The sequence below is a fragment of the Microtus ochrogaster genome, chromosome 19, assembly GCF_000317375.1.
Source record: "Microtus ochrogaster isolate Prairie Vole_2 chromosome 19, MicOch1.0, whole genome shotgun sequence".
NCBI classification, from domain to species: Eukaryota; Metazoa; Chordata; class Mammalia; order Rodentia; family Cricetidae; genus Microtus; species Microtus ochrogaster.
The window spans coordinates 44,257,316-44,270,433 of record NC_022021.1 but is presented as its reverse complement, the minus strand read 5'-3'; positions in this window follow the sequence as shown (position 1 = coordinate 44,270,433).

Sequence of the window (13,118 nt, the reverse complement as noted above, 5' to 3'; positions counted from 1 at the left end):
ATGATGCTAACGGGGTCATAAGAAGTTCTCTGGTTCCTCAGATGTCAAAGGTTTGATCATCTAGAGCACTCTGGTCTAAAGCATGCGGAATCTTTGGTGTTTAGATCATGTTGAATTAAAAAATGGGAACTTTCTTAGCAAAGATTCATAATATCTTTACAGTAAAATGTGGGTAAATGTCAAAAGGAGATTGTTGTACCTAATTTATTCCTTGAAATCCCTTGTACAATCACATTGTCCTTCATTAGGATCTCCAAGCTCTGAGAAGTTAAGAAAGACTTGAGAAATATATTAATGAAGAATAATCCTGTTATATTGAAGCATCATTATAGTTATTATTTTCTCTTAAAGTAGGAGTATGATAGAGAAGTGCTTGATTTGAAAAGGCTTCACTTATTTTAATATGATAACTGTATTCTAAGGTGGAGGAGGTCAAATTTCAACACTATCTGCCAGAGGTAAAATGAATGATAGTGGTCATTATGATGAACAGAAGGTCTGAACTGCTAAATTATAATGGTTTGATCCAGGGAAGCCTTTTAGAGCAGCCAGTGCATTGCCAAGTGCTCTGTGAAAATATTAAATAAATGATATGATATCAGATATCTTATTTAATGTCCACTAAATAATACTAATCTAGGTCTAATGAATAGAAATCTAACTTCAGATTGGACTAAAAATAGAGCAATATTGGCTCTAAGTTCTCTGGACTTAAATAAAAATATCAATGCAAGTCTGTTCATTGTCATATTCATGGTTTGAACTGTTTCTTTTTCTCTTTAATAATATGTGATGTGGGTATGGGATACTTTATTGATGCCATTAGCAATTAAATTGTAAATATAGCATCCTCTTCTAGAAATGGCCTTCTATTTTGGTTGGGAAATGTTAATTATTTTTATGTATTTAAGCATAAAATTACAGAAGGACACAATTTTCCTATTCTAGCCAAGTGACTTTTCAAAACTGTCCACTTGCTTCTGCTGCTAATAATGTTCTTAATGGAATAGAGTAGTTCAGTTTATCCAAAACTGTTTTAAATGTTGACATGCTAGCGAAATACAGATCCATTAACTGTCAACATCTGTATATATTGCATTTTTACTGGAAAGCAGTGATATGTTGAAAAACAGACCACAAAGTTTCAAAGTCAGTTTTGATCAGGATTGTCTACAATGCAAGATAACATTTCTTAAGTTATTAAATTATTACTTTAATATAGAGTGCTTTTTATTGATGGAATTGTCTTTTTCCTTAGCTGTGTATTGCGATATAGTCCTGGCTTGCCTCAGAGGTTGAAATCCTCCTACTTTACCATCTCCACCGTCAGGATTATAGATGCACAGTATCATGCCCTAATGAAACAGAAATATGTAATTAATATAATAAATGACATTTATAATTTCTATAATAACTTAATGTTTCATGTTTTCTGAAAAATTTATTTGTACAATCATTGTATGTGTCCTTTTGAGTTAAAACACTATTATTTTCTTGAAATTAGCTGAAGTATCCATCAATGTCCCAGAACACAAAATGTTACACAATTCTGTTGCATTAGAATATTTCTGTTGTCAGATATCAAATATCATGCTTTCCTATACACAAATGCTACTTAAAATGTTTAAAAATCTATTCTTCAGAAAGTTTATTATATTTTAATTAAAGTCCTTTTCTTTGTAGATTACAGTACGCTTATCATTTCAACCAAACAACAACTCCTGCATTTTTTTGAGAATGTACTACGAACTGATTAGCCTTAAAATTGATACACTGTATTATCAAGTCCTGGAATCATTGCTTTTTATTGTCCACTAGAATTTAAGACCTTATTGCTTAAGACACATTGAACACAGGACTTGGAAAATTTGACCAATTATCTTAGCATTGAAAGGTGCTGTGCAAACAGTAAAGGGAGAAAAGCAAGTCATAATCATACCCAGGTGTAAATACTAGAAATGAAAATATATCTGCAATGGGGCAATCATAGTAGTTACATCTCAGGGTAACCCATAGGTTTCTAATTGGACTTAATGCTCACTCAATAGGAGGTAATCTTTACCTATAACAGTCAAATTCCTTTGTCTGGAGATGTCCTACACTCTAGGAAGAAGCTCTGCCACGTTCTAAATCAAACTGTTTTCTAACTGTATTCTATTTATTTATTCTTATATACACAGAGAGTGTAGCTTTCACTCTTCATCAAAGCAGGCTATTTTTTGTAGCATAAGACTATTGTATAAATCAATAACTGGTCAAAAAACAGAGAATATGTGATCATGGAATGTTGCATTTGTATACATAATCCAGATACAAAACTCTCATATAGACTTGCATTTATTCTAGGTATATAAATTCACATATAAAATGGCAACTACTGGTTATACAAAACACAAAACAGGTTTTTGAAATAATTTTGTCCTTCTTTTAAAACAACTTTTGACAAATTATTGCAGTATATTTAATCAAATTTGCTGAAATAAATTTGGTGTGTTGTTTATCTTATTGCCCTGACTTATGAAATTAACTTAAAAGAATGAAAGTATTTCTTTGCCTGATGGTTGGAAAGGTATCAGCCCACTGTAGTTGAGACCCCAAGGTGCAGCAGAGCAAATCACATCATGGCAGCTAGGAAGCAAAGCAAGTGATGTCACCATCAGTTTAAGACATTGTCCTGGAGGGCATGTTTTCTTACTGATATACTTTCTCCACTGGGCTCCACATATTAATATTGTCACCATGTTATCAATACTTCAAGTTATAAATCCATTGCTTAGATAATAGCCCTTATTATTCAATTGTCTCTGAACATGCCTTTATGGGAAACACAGATGTATGCCTTATTCATCTCCAGTTCATCCTTTAATCCATTCAAATTGACTATTAAAGGCGACATCCTATTTGAAAAAACTATAGCATTATATTTAGCAAGTTTTCTCACTATGCCCTAACATTAGACATCATATGAATTCAGTTTAAAATTTTATTCTTTAGTTTTAGTATTAGGTGAACACTTTTATGTTTCTATTACATGGTGCTCTGGGGTTGGTGTCACAAAAAGTCCCAAGTTCATTTTTGATTGAAGACTAGAAAATTCAGCCAGAGTTCTGAACAAGTAGAATTTATGGTGTGAAGATGAATTGGTTGCATCTTATCTTGAAATGGCATTGAACTTATTCATACCCAGAAGTATCTTTATTTACTCTCGATAAGAACCCCTACATTTTTCTTTTCTGACAGCAAGAGAGAATGAAATACAGCCATAATTGTAATATGTGTGTGGTGTCTGTCACATCTCAAGGAAACTAGCCTCACATTGTGAGCAACATCAGAATTTCACAGCTTCATTACCCTCAAATATTTTAGAACACTTTAATACCTTTGTTACCTGCTCTTCCACTTAAGTTGCATATTGCATTAAAACTACAACAATGAATTATTTCCTGCTTCATGGAAAAGTCTGCCAGACACTATGGGCCAGTAGGCTGAAGATGGAAGCTGAAACAATATGGAAGAACTTTGGGTGACTGTCCAGGCAGCAAGATCTCTCTGTAAATTTTGGAAATTGTTTACAATGCACTTCTTGTTAACACAGGCAATATTATATCCTTCTGGGGTCTTTGATGGAGTTAAAAATAGCTATAATTACAGTTTTCCTTAGTTATGATAAAATATAAAGTAGATATAAATATTGTAACTGTAATTCTTGCTTGATACCTGATATATATATATATATATATATAGTAATTTTACTATATTAAAATTAAAACCTTCCTTTTTATTTAGACAGAAAACAGGAGGTTGATGTGGGATTCCCCTCTGTATACTGTGAATACTACTCGTTAATAAAGAACCTGTCTTGGGCCTGTGCACAGAATAGAGGTAGGCAGGGAAAACTAAACTGAAGGCTGGGAGAAAGAAGGAGGAGTTAGAGAGAAGTCATGTTGCTCCACTGAAGACAGATGATGCTGAGAACTTTACTCGCCATATGGCAATGCACATATTACCATAAATGGGTTAAATTAAGCTATAAATCTTAGCCAATAAGAAGCTAGGGCTAATTGGCCAAACGGTTTTTTAAATAATATAGTTTCTTTGTGATTATTTCGGGTCTGAGATGCCTGGAGGCTGGGAAACAAACAAACGGCCTTATTACAAAGGGAGGTGATGTGGAATTCCCCTGTGTATGCTGTGAATATATTCTATTACCATTGCTAAAAAAGGAAGCTGCTTTGTAACTATGACAGGACAGAATAGGACAAGGTGGGAATTCCACGCAAAGAGAGAGGAGAAAAGAAGGCAGAGTCAGGGAGATGCCATGTAGCTGCCAAAGGAGAAAGACATACTAGAACTTTACATGGTAAGCCACAGCATTGTAGCAATACGCAACATAATAGAAATGGGTTAATTTAAGATGTGAGAGTCAGTTAATAAGAAATCTGAGCTAATAGGACAAGCAGTGATGCAATTATGATAGTTTCTGTGCTATTATTCAGGTCTAGGTGGCCGGGAAATGAACAAGCAGTCTCCACCTATACTCATAGTCTGAAAAAAAATTACTTACTCTATCCCCCAGTGTCATGTGACATAAGTCCAAAGGCAAGGCCATCCACACGGGAAAAGACTCAAGACCTAATTAATTGTTCAATATGAAACCTTGATAATTTTTATTGTTTAACTATAAGGTATTAACACACACTTGGTTCCTTAATAAAAAGTTACTCTTCTTTAACCAGTTGTAAAGACATTGAAAAGCAGTATTAATATTATGCCTCTGACACCATTTGGGAGACTGCAATGTTCCTAAGCCAGCCTTCACAGCAATCCATGCATACTGCACATCGCCTCTCAACTCATTTCTCATGCTCTGGTCTGAATGTCATCTGGAACAACGGTAATGCCATGCATTGTGAAGAAGAATATTTCCGAGAACAAAAAAAGGCACCTGTGTAAGTCTTTATCAGCATGACTTACTAAAGGTAATTTTAATCTTGTGAGAACCTATTAAAATAGAAGTGCAGAGGTATAGCTGCTTCAAAAATAACACTCAATACCTGAAAGCAAGGTGAGAGCAATTTTCATGTAGAGGAAGTTGTGAAAAAGAATTATGTTAGCAAAAGAGAGAAAAAATAATCTTTTTATTTTTGCAATTAAAATTAGTTACAAGGATTAATTTCAAATGGCTAAATAAATGAAATCATTGTGTGGACACTCAATAAACAAATCATAAACTAATTATTTAAAAAATTGAACTCTAAATGTATATTTCACTACAGATCATGATATATTAAGAACATATATGATTCTTTTGAGTTTCTTCTTTTTTCTTAGTTTTTTGAGATGAGGTTTCTCCATGTAACAGCCTTGACTGTCCTGGAACTCTCTTTATACATCAGGGTGGCCTTAAAATTGCAGAGATCCACCTGCTTCTGCCTCCTGAGCGCTGGGATTTAAGGTGTGCACCATTACCATCTGGATCTTTTGAGTTTTTATTTGAAAATTTGACAGAATTCACATAGAATACTCTTACTTTCCTAAAGGACTATTGCTATGTGTGATTGTAAAAAGGAACGAATCTCTTCTCTTTTGCCCTCCCAGCTAATCATGTTTAATAGTAGATCCACCAAGCATACTTTCATGTAGCTATGAATATCCTAGATGACCATTTATTTATCTATTTGCTTAACGAGTAGTTTCTATGTAATTAATATTAGAGATCTCTGGTATCTATTAATAAACTAAATATAGTTCTTTTGTCCAAGAGCAGTCAGGTAATCACAGTGTGATAGTATTTCTTTTCATTTTCTTTTTATTTATTTATTTTATTTTATTTTATTTGAAACAGTCTTTCTATCTGGAACTGACCTGACTGTCCTGGAACTCACTCTGGAGACCAAACTGGCCCTGAATTTACAGAGATCTGCCAGTCTTCTGTCTTCAAGATCTATTATTCCTCTTCTGTGTAATTGAAGTCTTCACATTAATTTCCTTCCTTGCTCCATGTGTTTATGATTTTGTGTTTTTGTGTCAGTGGTTAGAAACAATGAATTTAGGTGAGAAAGCATGACTTTCTGAGAAATGGAATGAAGCATATTAATTATATACAGCTTAATACAGACAGATCTTTGCGTGCATATAACGAGGAGAATCAAGAATGGCGCCAAACAACAGACAGAGCTGACAAACTGTTAAACATGGAGTAGAGAATAGAAGCCAAGATACCGCTAGCTTCAAGTTCATAGCTTCACAAATCTGTCTGCTTGTTAGTTTTATGAATATTTTTTTCAGAGCAGGGGATTGTGTATGGAAAATGTCACAAGAGAATGCAGGCCAGTGCAGTTAGGTGGATCTCTGCTATGCTGTGAAGAAGTGAAGGTGTTCAAGACCCGCAGTGCAAACTAAGGAGTCTGTATTACCTTCTGGTTCACGTAGCTTCTCTTGGAGACATTAGGTGTACAGGCCCACATCTTGACTAAATTTCAACCCAAAATTCAGGAATCTGTCCTAGTCATAAAGCACCAGCAAATTTTATTATCAGTCTCATAAAACTAACATATAAACAGCTCTTTTAAATTATCTTATAAATACCTACATGTTGCTCCTTAAACCAGTCAATCACTGATTCAATGTAGCTTTTAAATTTATAGTCATTGTTCAAGATTAATGGCAGCCTACTAACTTCTTCAGCACAATTGTTAGCATAATCTCACCAATAGATGAATCACATGCTCATAAAAGGTGGCTTAAGTTTTCCTTTCTTTTTTTTTTTTTTTGATGTCTTTTATATCTCTTTGAAACTTTGTGTTCTGGAAGTCAACTTGAAATTAATACGAACAATTGGGTTGGTTAGCCTTTTACGGTCTAGTTTCTTGAGTTCTTTATATATTTTGGAGATCAGACCTTTGTCAGTTGCAGGGTGGGTGAAGATCTTCTCCCAGTCAGTGGGTTGCCTTTTTGTCTTAGTGACAGTGTCCTTTGCTTTACAGAAGCTTCTCAGTCTCTGGAGGTCCCATTTATTCAATGAGGCCCTTAATGTCTGTGCTGCTGGGGTTGTACCTAGGAAGCGATCTCCTGTGCCCATCTGTTGTACCTTCATCAGGCGATGAAAGGAGACAGAGACAGAGACCCAAATTGAAGCACCGGACAGAAATCTCAAGGTCCAAATCAGGAGCAGAAGGAGGGGGAGCACGAGCAAGGAACTCAGGACCGCTAGGGGTACACCCACATTCTGAGACAATGGGGATGTTCTTTCGGGAATTCACCAAGGCCAGCTGGCCTGAGTCTGAAAAAGCATGGGATAAAACCGGACTTGCTGAACATAGCGGACAATGAGGACTACAGAGAACTCAAGAACAAGGGCAATGGGTTTTTGATCCTACTGCACGTGCTGGCTTTGGGGGGGCCTGGGCGGTTTGGATGCTCAACTTACTAAACCTGGAGGGAGGTGGGCGGTCCTTGGACTTCCCACAGGTCAGGGAACCCTGATGGCTCTTCAAGCTGATGAGGGAGAGGGACTTAATCGGGGGAGGGGGAGGGAAATGGGAGGCGGTGGCGGGGAGGAGGCAGAAATCCTCAATAAATAAATAAATTTAAAAAATAAATAAATAAATAAAAGCTAAAAAAAAAAGAAATTAATACGAACAAGTAATTTCTACTAAGTAACTACTGAAATGGTTTATTTCAGGTCATTTTAATGTGGTGTTGCGCATTAAAATTCAAGAACCTTTATTGTAAGGAAGCAGTTTGTTAGGTTTTCCTTCAGTTTTATCACACAGCATAAACCACAGACTGTAACAAGTTCAACATCAATGACATATATGATGAAGAATATGTAAGATTGAAGTTGATTCATGCATTTGGTAGACTTTTGGCCAAATCTGCAGTTTCCTATAGCAGGAGCATATGGCTGTCCTCTGTTGATTAAAGGCCAATCCCAGTCTGCACTTGAGCAACAACTCAGGAGGTCCCAAGAAAGATCTTAAGTAACCTTCAGCTGTCATGTTGAGAGCATGTCTAGTGGATCAGAGAGCTCAGTTAAGCTCATCAGTAGATGAACTGGTGCATCCACAGCATAGGTAGGACCTACAGGTAGTTAGTTACATAAAAGAAGCTGATTGGATTGAGACTGGTAATTATCTTGAAGTTCCTATGATTGTTAAAATGTAATATTAGAAGTATAGCCAGTTTCTTATTTAAAAATGTGAGCACCTACTTTTCTATTCTAGTGTCTCATAAAACTAATTTCATCTAAATGAAAATAATGTTGAGATCAACTAGAGTAAATCGATATTTCATCCAAAACAGATGTCTCCTGTTGTGGTGACAGCTGATAGGCACAAGATAGAAATTTGGCCTTGATTTGTCAGACTGGTTCAGCAAGGTGTGTTTCTTCACAAACCGTTCAATATGCCTTTTTTCATTTTCTTAAAGCAAAGCTGTTTTACTATTTAGTGCAGTGGTCACATCCTTGTCTGGTAAGCATATAGGCAAGCACAAGAATCATAGCCGGGAGGGAGGGAAGAAGAAGAGGGAGGGGAAAAGAGAAGGAGAATTTCAAAAGAAAGAGTATTTAAATGTTTTAATGCATCGAAATAGATGTATTAGAGTAAAATATGGTCAGCAATAGTTTGCCCTCATTTGCTTGTTCTTTTGCTACAGTATATCTAGAGAAAGACAAGGTACATCAGTAAGCATTCCTGTGCCCATTTTGAGTGTAAAGTTAGATTAGCCACATCAGGTGAATTGACACTTCTTTGCAACCACTGGTTGTGAGTAGTTTCAGCCCTGGTCTTGAAACAGCACAAGACCATTATGAAGACTGGACAACAAACAGCATTTCCAGATCTTGGCATGAATGAACTTAAGGGTGGTCTTCCTTCTAACCTCAGAAATCTTATTGGTTTGCTGTGTATACACAATTACAGAGAAGAGGCCTTAGGAAAACAGTGTCAAGCAGTGAGGGGGCTTTAAATTCGGTGCTCCTTGATTATATTATACCTCATCTGTTTTCACAATCATTGTCAAATTCCATGTTCTGAACTTGTTTGGGTCCTGTCTGTGGTCGTGGTAATTGGTCAGACAATCTTCTGAGTATTCAAAGCTCATTTGCCCCTTCTTAGTTCTACAATCTCCAGTAGTCCAGTGTTTTTCTATTCTCAGGAATAATCTTACTATAGCCATTCTTAGCATGTAAGGGACATGGCTACTAGATTGTGGATAATCTCATCCTTGAGAAAATCCATCCAACTTTGTGTTCAGTTGTAGAATAAATGCTACAATCTTTATTATAATGAACAAGATTGTGGGGACGACTTTATGAGACTCTGAATGACAAGCACACAGAGATTATATTTGGCTACTCAAAGTCATAGTTCACTTGTTTGCTATTGTTATTTTAAAGAACTGGTTTGTTAACAAAGTTCATAAGACACCTGTTGTATTTCAGATGCCAACTCAATATAATTAAAAGTATAAACCTTTGAAACCACACAACATGAAACGTGGTTTGTTTACTGATTTATGTTGAGAATACATGAAGTGCTTTCTTCACACATGATATCATTAATAATTTATGATGGGATTTTAATCAAACTGAATAAAAGACTAAACAATCCCCAGATGTCCACACATTACTATTACATTCCACTAAGAACACAGGCTTTATTTTATTCTGTAATTTGGAGATGGGTGATACAAAGCACGAAACACTACTAATCATATCTTACAAAGTAAGGAGTCTCAATTATTCGTTTTAAGAAGTGTGAGATGGGATAAACTTCAGATGAGATACAATATAAATGACAGCATAAAACTAAATATAAGCTTGTCACCTTTATCTCATATCAAATGTAAACTGGAGAAGTGCTTACTTTCTATGGAAGGATAACTTTTGATGTCTATTACATTCTGTAGAAATTTATCCCAAAAGAAACAAGCTGCCTAAATCCACTGAGTTAGAACTGGCAGCCTGTCAGCTCTTACTACTCAACAATGAAAGAAGAAAGAGGCATAATCATCAGAGAAGACATTGCTGCATTTACCAGTGATCAGTATGCCATAATTCGGGAACTATTCAAATATACATTTATGTAATTCAAGAAGAACACCATTCCTCAGTATGTGCTAACTTGCTCCTAAACCTGTCATTAAGATGTCTGGGACTAAGAGGGCAGAACAATTTTAAATTATGATAATTTATCAATACCACACAAAACTGATAAGAATATTTATTGAAACAGATATTTTGTTTCTTTGAAAAATTATTATTTCCATATAATGATTTATTATTATTATGGTTTGTTAATCATGGATTCTCATTAATGATTTTAAACACAATACAGAGAAGTCAGGTGATACTTAAATTGGGAACCAGTTACCTGTGTTTCACTAATAATAAGCTTTTAATTTAGAAATATCTGAAATGAAAGTGTAATGTAACAATTTATTTCAATTTAAAGAAGAAACAATTATCTCTTTCTGTGCCTTCATGCATCTCTCCATTCCTGGCTTTTGTTGCAATGGCTTCCATTCCTACAACAGTCAGTACTCAAGCAATGTGTCTTTGAAAATTTTGGTGGAAAGTGAAGAAGTGATAAATAAAATCATTAAGTCTCAAAAATGTTTCATTTTAATAAATCCACTAGGAACTAGAAAATTGCTAAAGCACATTTGTAATAATTATATCCACCCTTTTATGTAAGAATCAGTTTTTTAATATAGAACAATATACAGTTTTGTAGAATAATTTATTTGGATTGTAAAATTGTATAGCCACTATAACATTCTTGGGAATATACCTGAAAGATACTTTATGTTATTTCAGGGATACTGGATACTTGCTCAACCAAGTCATTGGTGCTCTAAATTCTTAATAGTAGCAAAGTAGAAACAACCTAGATGTCCCAAATAAGAAGACTAGGTAAAGAAAATATGGTACATTTCACAATAGACTATTACTCAGCTGTTTAAAAAATGACATCATAAAAATTTCAGGCAAATGCCTGGAGCTAGAAAAATCATCCTGGGTGTCACTCAGTAAGAAGGTACCCATACCGGACACTGTTTGGGTAACCAAGAACCAGATACTAGATAGTCCAGAAACTGAGGGTAAAAACCAAACACTACTGATCTAAAAATAAATAAATAAAAATATCTTTAAAGTTACTCCTAATAACAGTCTGATATACTCATAGATCAATGTCTTATTTATTCACGAGTGAAGTTTCCCCCTGCAGCAAAAGGGAGCAGAAGGGAGAGACCCACACCCATACATTACACACACACAAAGAGCAATACATGAGAGAAGCATGAATTTTTAAAATAGTTATATATTTTAACTATTCTGTGCATAAGCATGTGCACTCCATGCATTGCTGATTTTTTTCAGGCAAGAAGTGGGTGTGGCATCTCTTGGAACTTCAGTTACAAAGAATTATAAAGAATTCTCAGAACCAGGCTATAGGTCTCTGCAAGAGCATCAAATGTTTGTAAGTACTGAGACATCTCTTCACCTCCAAAGGATTCTCAGGAGGGATGATTAGCTTGGGCAGACAGCACCAAAAAAGGGTGCCTCCAAGTGTAGGCTAAGGAGGTGGATATGATGTACCACAGCAATATCCCATGTAGTAATAATTGTTACAGTTTAATGTAAGGCTCGTTGTACTGTAAACACAAGCTAACAGATTTTACAAGTCACTTATGAACAGAGAAAAATCCTGGTAAAATGGCACATAAAACCTAAATGCCAATGGTAACAGGGAAGTTAAATGATAGTCTCTGAATATTAAGTTATAACTTCTTAAATACACCTTGGAAAACTTTTGGGACTATAGTATCTGTAAAAAGTGAATGTGGAAACAGGTAATCCAAAAATTATGTGTTTACTCTCTTAATTCTGGCCCAAATAAAGAGCCCAATTTACACAATCACCAAACAACAGGACATTTAGTCAAACAACTTATATACTTAATGACTGCCCTTGGGAAATTTTCAGCTCAAGTTTTTGTTTCCTTCAAAAGTAACTGATAACAATAGACGCTCTTAAAGACCGAGCGGCTTTCAGTAATAAACTCACATTGAGAGAATCTCTACTACACACTCAGAAGGAAGAGCACTGAGTGTCTTCTCGAGGGGCAAAGAAATTGGATGAGCAGTCAAGGAGACCTGACTTGAAGACAGCAGAATGCCACGAGACCAAGTTGTGGGAGAGCATCTATTGGACCTGGCACATTTAGGACAGCTAATAAACTGAGGTAGGAGCTGGTGTCAGGAAGAAAACGAAAAGATAAACTTCACCGACAAGTCTGAAGATTGTTCATTCCTGGGACAAATTTATTGAGTTAAGTCCCATTCTACTTCTTGGCTAAGACAATACACGTTATTTCAGATCATGTTCTGAGACTCCAACGTGCCTCCTAAACTTTGGTTCAAATATTTGTGTAAAATATTTGATGTCTCATTTTAGACAAGTAAATTTCCCCACCGAAGTTATCTGTTATTTTCAAATGGCAGCTTGCTGCCTATCAAGAAAACACTTTTTAAATTTCTTTTGCTTCCTATTCTTCAACAGCCACTCTTTATGTCCTTGCACACAGGGTGGCTTAAAGTGCTGCCTACAGGGGACTAATGCTTAAAGTACTAGAATCATTCATCAACACATAATAAAAACATAATAATATGGGCTAGGCATCAATTCTAATAGTGTTCGCACTACAACCTACACAAATTGAAGTAGAACATACTTGGAGCTAAACATATTAGAAAATTTTGAAAAAATGAGTAAGAATTGGCTGAAGGAGCCCTAAGCTAATCTTAGGAGAGGGATCTGAAATGGCAAATTTATCTTGGGTTCTGATGATCTCTTTGATACTGACTGAGAGCTTCCATACATACATATGAAGTTCTTTAATATTTAGTCCAGATATGCACTTTGTCCCTACTGTATCAGCTGGTCCTATTTTTGTCTTATCTTTAGCTAGCCAGCACTTGAGGCAGATGATCCATAGAAGAATAAATATTAAGACATTTCATCCAATTAAATTAAATATTTTTCTACTTGAGCTGCATTTGCTTACTCTACTCCTGATGCTTTAAAGTCAGAATTCTTGAAAAAAGAATGA